This window comes from Peromyscus leucopus, chromosome 17 (assembly GCF_004664715.2).
Source record: "Peromyscus leucopus breed LL Stock chromosome 17, UCI_PerLeu_2.1, whole genome shotgun sequence".
Classification (NCBI taxonomy): Eukaryota; Metazoa; Chordata; class Mammalia; order Rodentia; family Cricetidae; genus Peromyscus; species Peromyscus leucopus.
In genome coordinates this window covers 37679577-37691223 of record NC_051077.1, presented here as the reverse complement: position 1 = coordinate 37691223, position 11647 = coordinate 37679577, and the positions used below count along the sequence as shown (strand labels likewise).

The 11647-nt window shown below is 40.0% G+C and overlaps 2 pseudogenes; one reads left to right on the top strand and one right to left on the bottom strand.

The window, feature by feature from the left end:
- Positions 1-1563: 1563 nt before the first annotated feature.
- LOC114699820 lies at positions 1564-2268 on the bottom strand (annotated as a pseudogene).
- LOC114699828 lies at positions 2161-2250 on the top strand (annotated as a pseudogene).
- Positions 2269-11647: the final 9379 nt, after the last annotated feature.

The window sequence follows — 11647 nt, the reverse complement described above, 5'->3', positions numbered from 1 at the left end:
GAAAGGAAGCCAAACATCTATTTGATGATTAGACTAGGTTCTGTAAAATTTTAGTCACCTCAACTGCTAGATTATTTAGATCACATCAAGTTTCAGATTCCTTTGCCTTTTTCAAAAATCTTTTACTCAAAAACTTATGTGTATATGCCTTCATGAGTATATGCGCATATATATGTTCATGGAGGTGCGTGCTGTGGCCAGAAGACATCATGGGTCCCTTGGGGCTGGAGTTACAGGTGCTTATGAGCCTCATGACGTGGGTGCTGGGATCCAAAGTGTTTCTCATTGAGGAGTAAGAGCTGTTGACTGCTGAGCCACATCTCTAGCCTATATAGTCTGTCCTTCTGAACCTCCACACAATTCTAATGAAGATTTCTGTGGAGACTAAATGCGAGGATCACTCTAAAGGCTGCTTGCCATTAAAAAAAAAATAGATTATTTCCAATGAGAACAGTATTTTCATTGGCCTTCCTTCCTACAGTTTCTAATCTTGGTCCGTTCACATTTTCTCGACATTCAGATTTCCTGAAGGGAAAACCAAAGAGTGGTTAAGTACTGATAGCATAGGAGTTGACCCTGGGAAGGAGCCACGCATTTGCAAGTTTGAGGTATCATTCATCTCCCTGAAGATAACTTTCTGTTTCCCTGCCTCCGTGGAGTTCTCTAAATTCATCTTGCAGATCAAACTCATCTATGCAAAGCATGCCATGGTGTGAAGGACACTGAAGTGTGTGTTTAGAGGCAATGTCCATGGTCCCTATCAAAAGCCTTACCAATAGCAACTTTCTTCTTTCCTCCATTGTATGCCCTCTCATTTCTTTTTCTAAAGTTAAAGGAAGTTCTGCTGTCTTTTTTTCTTTTTTCCTTCCTGTTTTCACTCAAATGACATGATCTCCTTTTTTTTTTTTTTGTTCGCTAAACCTAGAGCAATAAAATTGCTATGTAGCCTCCGCATGGCCACTAAACGTTCTGTTGATTGCTCATTAGGCTGAGGAGACTGGGTGGCGAATGGGAAGACATCTTGAGAATGATTAGAGGAGCTTTCTTATTCTGGCAACGCTCAATTACTAAGCTGGAGGAAATTGAGAACTAAAGGAGCTGATTCATCTCTATTTAATTGTTATAGACCAAATAAATTCGAAGAGGAAGGCAAGGCAGGAACTCTCATTGAGAACGTGGCGTTTACATTGAAATGATGGTCATCAGCTCAATGAGACTTAGCATCAAGCATTATTTAAATTTACAAGAATTCTTCTGCCAAGTAAAGAGGGAGAAAATAGCCAGTATACTGCTGAAAATTCGTATTTTGGACTGCCATCACCACGAAGCAGCCTTCGCTCTCCCTGCTATAGCTGTGATCCCTGTGAGACTTGAGAAACAATGGTGTTAGTTTCCACTGCGGAGAAACTGAGAGAGCCCAACCTCCAGCAACAGAACTTCTGAAGTCGTTTCCTTTCCCTCTCATACTGCAACATCATCCAAAGACGTGGTGACATAATTTCCAAGACAAAGAACTCAAATCGAACTTCCAGCTGCTGCTTGCTGTCTTTGAAACAAAGAGTTTCAAAGTTCCTTTTTTTTTCTTTTTTTACATAATTTATTTGTCTTCTCTGAAATGGTCTGCCTATCACAGCAGATGAAGTCACCGCAGATCGACTCCTTTGGCTTTTCGCCAGCACCAGCGTTGGCCTTTGCCGTTCCTCTGACCTTCTTCGTTCCTTTCGCTGTTTGGGGGAGGTCTTCTTCTCATAGAGGCCATGTCTTACAAGTCTGTGTTTGGGCTCCTTCTTTGCATAATCTAGAGACTCACAGATCATGCTGAAGCCAGTTGTTTTACCACCACCAAAATGGGTTCTGAATCCGAACACAAAGGTGACAGACATCTGGTGTGGTTTTATACATTTTGGCTAGCTTGTCCTGAATTTCAGTCTTTGGTGCTATTGCTTCCCAAGGTGAAGGACATCAATGACCATGTGTTTCCTCTGAAGCAGACGGTTAGCCATGAACTTCCTGGTCCCGATCGGTACTGTGTCATTCATGATGGCTATGATGGCTGAGCTACAAAGCAGGCTGTGGTGGTGCACCCTGGTCGGTTGGATTTGCTGAAGGAGGCAGAGGCTGGAGGATCATGAGCTCAAAGCCAAGCTGGGCTATACACTTTTGACAAGGATGCAAGAGGCCCTTAGCCTAACAACATGCATATGGTTAAGACATTGCCACATACTTCGTGGCTTCTAACCAAAGTATCTTTTGTGGGGTTTGAGACAGGGTTTCTCTGTGTAGTTTTGGCGCCTGTCCTGGATGTCTGTGATCCAGGAGGATCTCTGTGATCTGTGATCCAGGCAGATCTCTGTGAGTTCAAGGCCAGCCTGGTCTACAGAGCGAGTTTCAGGACAGGCTCCAAAACTACACAAAGAAACCCTGTCTCGAAAAAATAAACAAACAAAACAGAAGAAGAAGAAGAAGAAGAAGAAGAAGAAGAAGAAGAAGAAGAAGAAGAAGAAGAAGAAGAAGAAGAAGAAAGAAGAAAGAAAGAAAGAAAGAAAGAAAGAAAGAAAGAAAGAAAGAAAGAAAGAAAGAAAGAAAGAAAGAAAGAAAGAAAAAGAAAAGAAACAAAAACTCAACTTCATAAGCTATTCAGAAATCCCAAAAAGTTGTTTTCAACTAAAAGGTAATGCCTGGGTACACTAAAGACCTTTTAACATCTGGAAAGGTCAAAATCAAACAAGGTAGCACACACATGCAGTCTCAATAATATCAGATATTATACTAGCATCACCTTACCCCCCCTTCCTTCCCCAGTAGTGACAACCTTATCTTACTGAGACAGGACTTACTATCTGAAAATTTGAAATAACAAATAAACAAAAGAGAAGACCTATTGCACTATGCAGAACACCTTCAATAAAACCCTCAAATGTAGAATGAAGTCAAGTCAAACACCCTTCTTCCTCAATGGACATCATTTCTAAAAACAAACGGCATTTGCATGGTAATCTTTCAGGAAAATTTTTCAGGGTAAACAAAACAAAACAAAAAAAAGTCTATCCAATTCAAATATTTCAAAAGAATTCTACTTGCCTTTTAAAGAAAGTTCTCAGAGAGTTGCCAATGACAAGAAATACCTTTCACACCTTCCCTCAAACGCCATCACATTTGCTAGATGACATTTTCTGTTTCTTCACATAACTTACCTGACACAAGAGCATATCAGCGATAGACTATAGGAAAGATAATTGGAATCAAGAAAGTTAATCCACCTTTCTGCTTCAACTGTCAGAAAGAGGGAAAAATGAAGTCACAGCAAATACTTTTAAAAGCACAACAGTTGAATGTCAATTTCCTGAGTCAGCATCCCAAACAAAAAGGTGGCAAATCTCTTCACAAAGCTGTGAGAAGCTGCCATATCTGGAACTCAGTAGCTTAAAGTGCTCTCAGAGCTAACTGGAGGGAAAGTTCTACGATTTTCTTTAAACTATGAGCCGTTCTTTACCCCCCAAATACAAGCAAAGAGACCACAGAAGAGTTCAAGTAGAAACCTAGCATTCTGCTGAACGGAGTTTCTGGAAAGTCACTCAAGGTACAAGTAACGACAGGGATTTCCATGTAGCAGTTGGAGAAGAGAGTACCATCTACTCACACAATTAATCACAAAGCAAGACGGACACAGGTAACTCAACACTACCACAATGTTATTCATGATAACCTCATTTTTCTTGTACCTTGAAGCAATGACTCTAACATATATTGGATGAAAACAGCCATACTGACTATAGATTATATATAGACAGATTATCCCGGTTGAAAAAGAAAAAAAATGTATATGTAATAGGATAAGTGCCTTGTGCCTATCTACACGATGTCAATAAATGTCTTTGGAAAGTATCTTGACATTCAAAGATTAATTTCCACAAAGTGAAGTCTTCCTACCTCCTCCCCTCCTCCCTCCCTCCCTCCTTCTCATCTCGCTTACACTTTCCCTTTCCATTTCTTGTTGTCTTTATCTCTCTGCCCTCCCTGTTCCTCCCCTACTCCCTTTCTCTTGTCAGGTTGTCTCTGCCTGAAGAACACTGACATGTGCAGTGAGGTTCTCTGAAAAAGCCACAACTTTGCTGAAGACTCCTCTGACTGAATCACTAGAACTTCATTGTTCTGGGAAAATGGAATGTTGTAGACTGACAGTCAAAACTATCTGGGCTTTTGTTAGTCTCCTTAATAGTCCCTTGTTACCAGCCTGTATCACACTGTCTTTGTGACAATTACATCAGTGTATTGGAATGCATTGCAAAACAGAACCCTAGGTACCCCAAACCCCAAAGCCAGGATGCTATGGTAAGAATCCTACTGGAGAGACTGCCCCAGCATTCTGTGACTTGTTCACTCGGTAGTTCCCATCAGTGTGCTTGATCAATGCATTAGTTATGAGTTTCTTTGGTCCTGTGACTACAAAAGTTCACGTAACCTCTTCCACAATAGAACTTGTCGTTCAGAGTAACCCGAATCCATATTCCATCACCATTGTTATTTGAATTGGGCTCAGAATAAACTCTCTTTTGTTATCTCTGCAGCAAGAGCTTTGTAGTACATTATCATACTCACCTAATGCATTGACATGCTAGTCCAAAAGTGGGGGGATCATTTTTCATGAGAGGATAAATATCTCTAAATATCCACTGGGTTGGTGGCTCTTTTAAGGAGGAATGTATCCTGAAAGGTATAAGGTGGCAGAACTGGAGTGATATAGTAAGTGGCTTGATGCCCAGTTGCTCCGCAGCAGGAATGCCCCTCATTTTTGCTTGATCACATTACGTGACACTTTATACCTGCTAAGTAAGGGGGATAGAGAACTAAAGTTTATTTATAAATGTTGATAAATTAAATAAAAAAGAATGTTAAAAATTTCTCCTCTTTGTTTTCTCCTTTGGTACTAAAATGTTACTTCATTAGTGAGGAATTCTAGGTAGAGATTTTTACATGGATATTTAAAATTTCTTATTTCACAGGCTGGATCCTGCCAACTGTCAAAATGGCATTCTACTATCACATTTGTGGAAAACATTCAAGGCATGAACTATTACAGTTAATTCCAAGCTTGTCACATCTTACCACCTAATCATTTACTTGGTTATAAGACCAATTTGTCATTAATAAATGAATTTTTATCATGAGTATTTTATGCCTATCACAGATTGTCTTTGGGATTGTTTCAATACTATCTATCTTCCCTACTGAATACTGACTTTAAAATAATAGCATCTTTATCTGTTTTTATTTCATAAAGTTACCTGATATAGAGCTTGGCCTATCTAGAAGTCCAAGACCTGCTGCATTTTTCATCGACTGACATATAATTTTGCTATGGAATGCATTAAACAAGAAAAAAAAAAACTCAGGGAGTTCAGAGTTAATTTTCACCAGCTGCTAGCTTCATCTTAAATCTTAACTATAAGAATCAACTACCATATTAAATGCTTTCTTACATATCCCATTTGCAAATTTAGAATTGCCTTTTTGTAGCATGAATACTAAAAGGTCTTATTAATAAAAACAAACCTGGAGCCAGGTATTGAGATGAACGCTGAAAAATCAGAGAGAGAGAGAACCAGCCACAGACAACCTCACCTTGCCAATTCCTCAGCTGATCCTGTTTCCTCAAACTGGAAGCTTCTGTGTCCTCATCCAAATGGATTTCAGCTGAACTGCTGCTAAAAGCCTAAAGGCTTAACAAAGACTCTAGTTCCTGGTCCTCATGCCTTATATACCTTTCTGCTTCCTGCCATCACTTCTTGGAATTAAAGGCGCGTGTCACGATGCCTGGCTGTTTCCAGGGTGGCTTTGAACTCACAGAGATTCAGATGGATCTCTGCCTTTAAAATGCTAGGATTAAAGGTGTGTGCGCCACCATTTTCTGGCCTCTATATCTATATTTGGCTGTTCTGTTCCCTGACCCCAGATAAGTTTATTAAGGGGTGCACAATATATTGGGGAACACAGTATCACCCTACCATTTGACATCCATTATTGCTGTGTATCTATTGTATAACGACCTCAAACTTGTGCCTTAATACATATACACATGTTAGAGATCTTTGTTGCAACTACTTTATTTGCCTTCATCAAACTAAATCAGTGTATACATAAGTCAAGCAGGTGATATTCTAAGCTGATTGATCAACGCATACTAAAATATGAATTTCAGATAATTTTCTCGTACAAGAAATATTGCTGTTTTTACCTTTTCAACCATACTATCTTGAAGGATCTATTCTTAGCTTGCAGCCTGTGTAAAATTAGGCAGTGTGTTAGACTGATCCATGGGTCACTGTTAGCTAGCTACAATATTTGCTTTTATTTTATTTAGAAGTATTAGAATGAAGGCAGAATGTATCAGTGTGAATCTCCTACTTTTCTTGACATTGACCAGGGTCACTTGCTAGCACTTGGCTTTGCGTGCACGGACTTGGAGGATCTGAGACACCTTTATTCATGTTTCTGACACCTTAGTGAGAACGACAGCAATGCTGAGGTCAACTGGCACTGTGACTTCACTTGCTGACCTGGCTTTCAGAGACACTCAAGGTTAGGCGTATACGTTTTGACAAAGAGTAAGCTATTTTTCATGTGTAAGATGAGTCTGTTTTTAAGAGGAGAGAGTGACCCTTATCAGTACTAACAATGGACAACAGTACAGTGGTGGAAGTTCCTCAGTTAACTTCCAGAGAGAATGTGCTTATGCTAATACACGCTGTCAGGTTTTGTAAAAAAGTATTCACTTTTGTCTCGTCATTTTCTTCCTTTTTTTTTTTTTCATCCTTCAGTTGCCTTTTCTTTTCAGTTCAAAACAAGCCTGCGGAGTAAATGCCGAAGCATAATCCTATATTAATTTATGGGCCGTGGTGTGGCTTACCAGAAATGAAATGCTCTGGTCCCATGAAATCCTAATCACTTTCACAGCCAGCAGGTGCCCGAGCTAAAGCATTTTCAGTGAAGTGAACAAGAACATTAAATAAGACCAGTACTGGGGACTGGATGTCAGGAAGAGGAATGTACCATACGACTGATCAAAGCCTGGCCCAGGGAGGCAACTCTATTTGGCTTTAACTCGGTGGGGAAGGCAGTAACTTCAAATCCATGGTCAGTTCAATTCAATTTGTGAGACTTACCCAGTCATTTCTGTATTGCATACCAAGCAGAGAGGTCCTGAGCTGGCTTATGAAAAATCTCCAGGTAAAAGACACATATAAAAATTGTCCCCCATGAAAGTTCTTTCAACTCTCCCTGACCCTGGAAGCAGCTTTCCTAAAGCAGACAGGAATCTCAAAGGATGAGGACTGCACCTGCGTTGGGAGCAGATGGCTCTGGTCTTAGCTCCTGGTGAAACTGTCTCATGCAGCAGTGGTGGGATAATCCCTCTCTATTAATGACTGGCTGGGACTTGCATGAATGAAAGTAAGTTTCGGGGAAACCCAAACTCAGTCAGATGTGCTAGAATTACCAAAAGTCTCCAAGTGAACAAAGAACTGAAGGAGGCCATTCTAAAACCTAAGAAAACACATATAAAAGTACTTTAAGTTCAAAATCCCAAAACAGGATGTCCCAATGTGTTATTTAGAGGTAACATATTACTTTCATTCTCATGGTCAAATGTGTCAATCTAAAAAAAAAAAAAATGTCTCAAATCTGGCCAAGTTTACATATCCCTGAAACATCAAGAGCCTGTTGAATCCAACAATATGGGGAAGGAAAAGAGAATGCTAAACCCAAAAGTACAGATAATTAAGGAAAAAATTGTTCCTGCTATGGGAGGTTTTGCAATACCGGGTAGGAATACTTTGGTAGCGACTAGATCTTAATAATAGCCAACTTATAGTAATAAATAATGAGCTTGCCTTTTCTGCTTTCCCTGTGACACTGTTCAGAATATTGCTCATGCTTCACTTTCGAGTGCTTCATTGATTTAGACTGTCAGTATTAGTTCAAAATAATTTTATAAGCCTGGGAATGGCTGAGTATGAGGTCATAAATATTTTTAGACCCAAAAGACATGAATATTGTACCTATAGCATTAATTTTAAGTGTAATGCAAGTTTGAAAAGGCCTTTCAATAATGATGTAGAAATAGTCACGTTGGCCAGTATATCTACCCGAGGATGTACATGATAAAACCTAAAGGAATATTCATGTTGTGGTGTGAATACTGAGAAAAGACTGAGATTTTATTCATAAGTGCAGAAGGGGACTAGAAGGAAGAAGCAAAGAGAGATTTTTGAATGAGGCCAGGACAAACTTGGGCGTGAATTTTCTGATTTAGACAACGATCGCAGGAGAGGGGTCTGTCCATATGACAAGTGTGTGTTTTATTCTTTCATATCGGATGATAAAAATTGCCATTTAGATTTGCTAGATGACAGAAGGAAATGCTCCGGAGGCTCGTGAATTGATCCCTTCTGGCAGTCTGTGACTTGAAAGAATGGATACAGGAATAGTTTATTAGCAGAGATCTCCAATCCCTCTCTTCTTTCTTCCAAGCAGTTTCATCGCAGTCCCACCCCAAATGCTTTAGTTCTATGAAACAAACTTTTTCTACAACATGGCTGCTAATGAAAGCTTGCCTTGCTTTGGCAAATCAAGTTCAGAGAGTGCTTATTGGCATGAGAACATGGGTTATTTTTATCTGTGCCTGGGCGCCATGTACCTGGAAAAGTTTTGTGCCGTGATGTTTTGGAGAAAGCACTGTCTAGAGTTTTGACAGTGTTCTCTGCTGATAATCCTTAACCAATTAAAGAGGGCCCATGAGGGACCTGGTTCATAAAAGATTTACAGAAAAGTCACAGTCTAGTGAATTCAAAATGGAAAATGTAAAGATAAGTGAGTAGTGTTTGAATAATAACATCCGGGAAGAGAAAAGTGTATCATCTCAAAATACAATGGGGCAGCCTTTAAAAGACGTCTTCAGAGATGTTCCTCCTGTAAGGATGCTTTGTAACCAGTTACTTGGCAATATTTACTAGGTGACTGAGTCAATAATTGCCCTGACACTCCAGGGACACTCAAATCTTGCCTTCAAGCATCAGCATTATTTTCATCGTTTAGTACTTGCTGCCCTGCCTGAGGACCCCAGTTCCTTCCCTGGGACCCACATAGTGGAAAGAAAGAACCATCTCCCACAAGTTGCCCTTAGACTTCTACACACTATGGCATGCATGGGCACACAGACATGCAGACACAGTCGCACAGACACACAGACACACAGACACACACATGCACGCACGCACGCATGCACATGTGCATGCACACATTAACTCATATGCAATAAAAGTAAGTAAAGCCTGGATTAAATCTATACATTGTGCTACTCAATAAGTATTAATGTAAAAGATCTAAAATTACTTTTGTTAAGATTTAGTATTTTGTGCATTTTTTTCTTCATAAGTTAGGGGCATTGGCAGTAGGAAATAAGATCTCTAGCAGGGACTGCAAGCTATGGGATTATAGACTACTGACTGATCCCACAAGAAGGAGCAAGCAAGGAGTGGAAATGAAATCTATTCAGTTCTACTGTAGAGCAGACACTGTATGGGGTACTTTATTATTTATAAACACTATAAATATTATAAAGCATGCACTAATATCCCTACTATGATAGATATGAATGCCAGGGAAGTGTAATTTTTCCAGTGATACCCAGACAGCATGGTAGCAGAAAACATATTCCAGATTAGATTTGTCAAATTCCACTGCTGTGTTCTTTCGAAACCACAAGGTGACTTATCAGGCAGAGAACTTGGTATTACCTAGGTTAGAGTTGTTCACGTTCTCATGGACTTAGGAGTTATCTGGTGAATGCAGGAGAGTACAGATTTTGATTCAGTGGGCAGGGGGAGGGTCCTGCAATCCTGTGTCTTTAGTAATTTTCTGGGTGACACTGGTGATTTGAGCTTGGGAACTGTGCATAGGTACTTTCTACTTGCCACTCTGCACTGAGTTCAGAGAAACACAAGCTTGAGAGAAACATAAGGTTCAGAGAAAAAGCCGAAAACCTCATGATTTGGGGATCCCAGAGTTAGGGGGAGAGCTGAGATCTGATTTAGCCCATGCTAAAAGGAGGTCTAAGAGGCAAACTCATATAAAACTGTGTGTGTTTACTATGAAAACCCAGTAACAAGAACTCCCGGGGGTGGGGGCTGGAGAGATGGTTGGCTCAGCGGTTAAGAGCACTTATTGCTCTATTATAGGACTGAAGTTTGGATTCCAGCACCTACATGGTGGAAATCACAAAAGCCTGTAACTTCACCTTTAAGGGATCTAACACCTCCTTCTGGCATCTGCAGGTACCCATATTACACATGTGTGAACACACACACACACACACACGCACACACGCATGCACGCACGCACGCACGCACACATGCATGCATACATACATGTGCATGCACAGATAAATAAATCTTTTTTAAAAATTGAGAATTCTGTGGGTCTTCTTTTCAGTGAACTTAGCATCCCTCTCTTCTTTTTGGAATCCTGGAGCCAGCACTACTGTGCACCCTGTGTTGTGATTTCCTTCCACTCAGTGTTCTTTATGTTGTAACTCAGGTACTAAATCTCAAAGTCCAATGCACAAACAAGGAAGGAAAGGAAGCCATTACGGCTCCTCCACTGCAGGGGTCACAAACTCAAGCAACCAGGGCCCAGCACAGAATGGAAAGGTATAAAGCAGGCTTGGCAGGGTGCTGACAAACGGAGCTTGCCTCTATCCCATGAGGGCAGTTCATAGCACAGCTCCAGAGAATCCTCACCATGTGGAATGTGGCTGTAACAGCCTCACTGATCTTTCCAGTTCTCAATGAAGTTAGAAATATGTTTCTTTTTCTTTTCATTCTTTCCAAAAGATTATGTTTTAAAGAAGTTTTTATGTTCACAACAGAATAAACAAGGAGTTCCTATATACAAACTAGCCCTGACCTTAGCCATTTTTTTTTAAACCACAATGGGACATTTGCTATACCCCCCCCCCCCCACACACAAATGGTATATTTGCTACAATTTAGGAACCTTATTATCACCAAAGTCCATAGTTTATATTAGGGTTTACTTGGTGTATATCCTTTGGTTTTTCATAAATGAATAATGGTCAATATCTATCAATATAACAACAATGAATTAAACAGTTTCTCTACAGGAAAATTCTTCAGTGTTCTAAGGGTCCGACCTCCTTCATGAACTCTGGGAACCACAGATCTTTCAACTGTCTCCATCCTTGTTCTCAGGATATCACACAATTCAAATCATACACTATGCAATCTTTTCTTTTTTATCTTAATACATCTATTTAAGATTCATCTATTCCATGTTTGCAAGCATTCTTTTTAGAATTGAATAACCGTAGAGATGGTAAACCGTCCAGTTCCTTTCTATACTCACCTGAAAGAGAGTATCTTAGCTGTTCCGAAGTTGGGAAGATATTCATAAGATGTTCGTGTAAAAACATATGCATGTAGGTCAAACAGTGAGGGGAAACAGCAAAGAATGGGGTTGCTATATCACATTGTAAAACCATGTTTAGTTTTATAAGGTCCATCCCAATTGCTTTTCACTTTGTGTGTGCCATCCTGTACTCTCCCGAACGATACGTGAGTTTCTTCTTGCT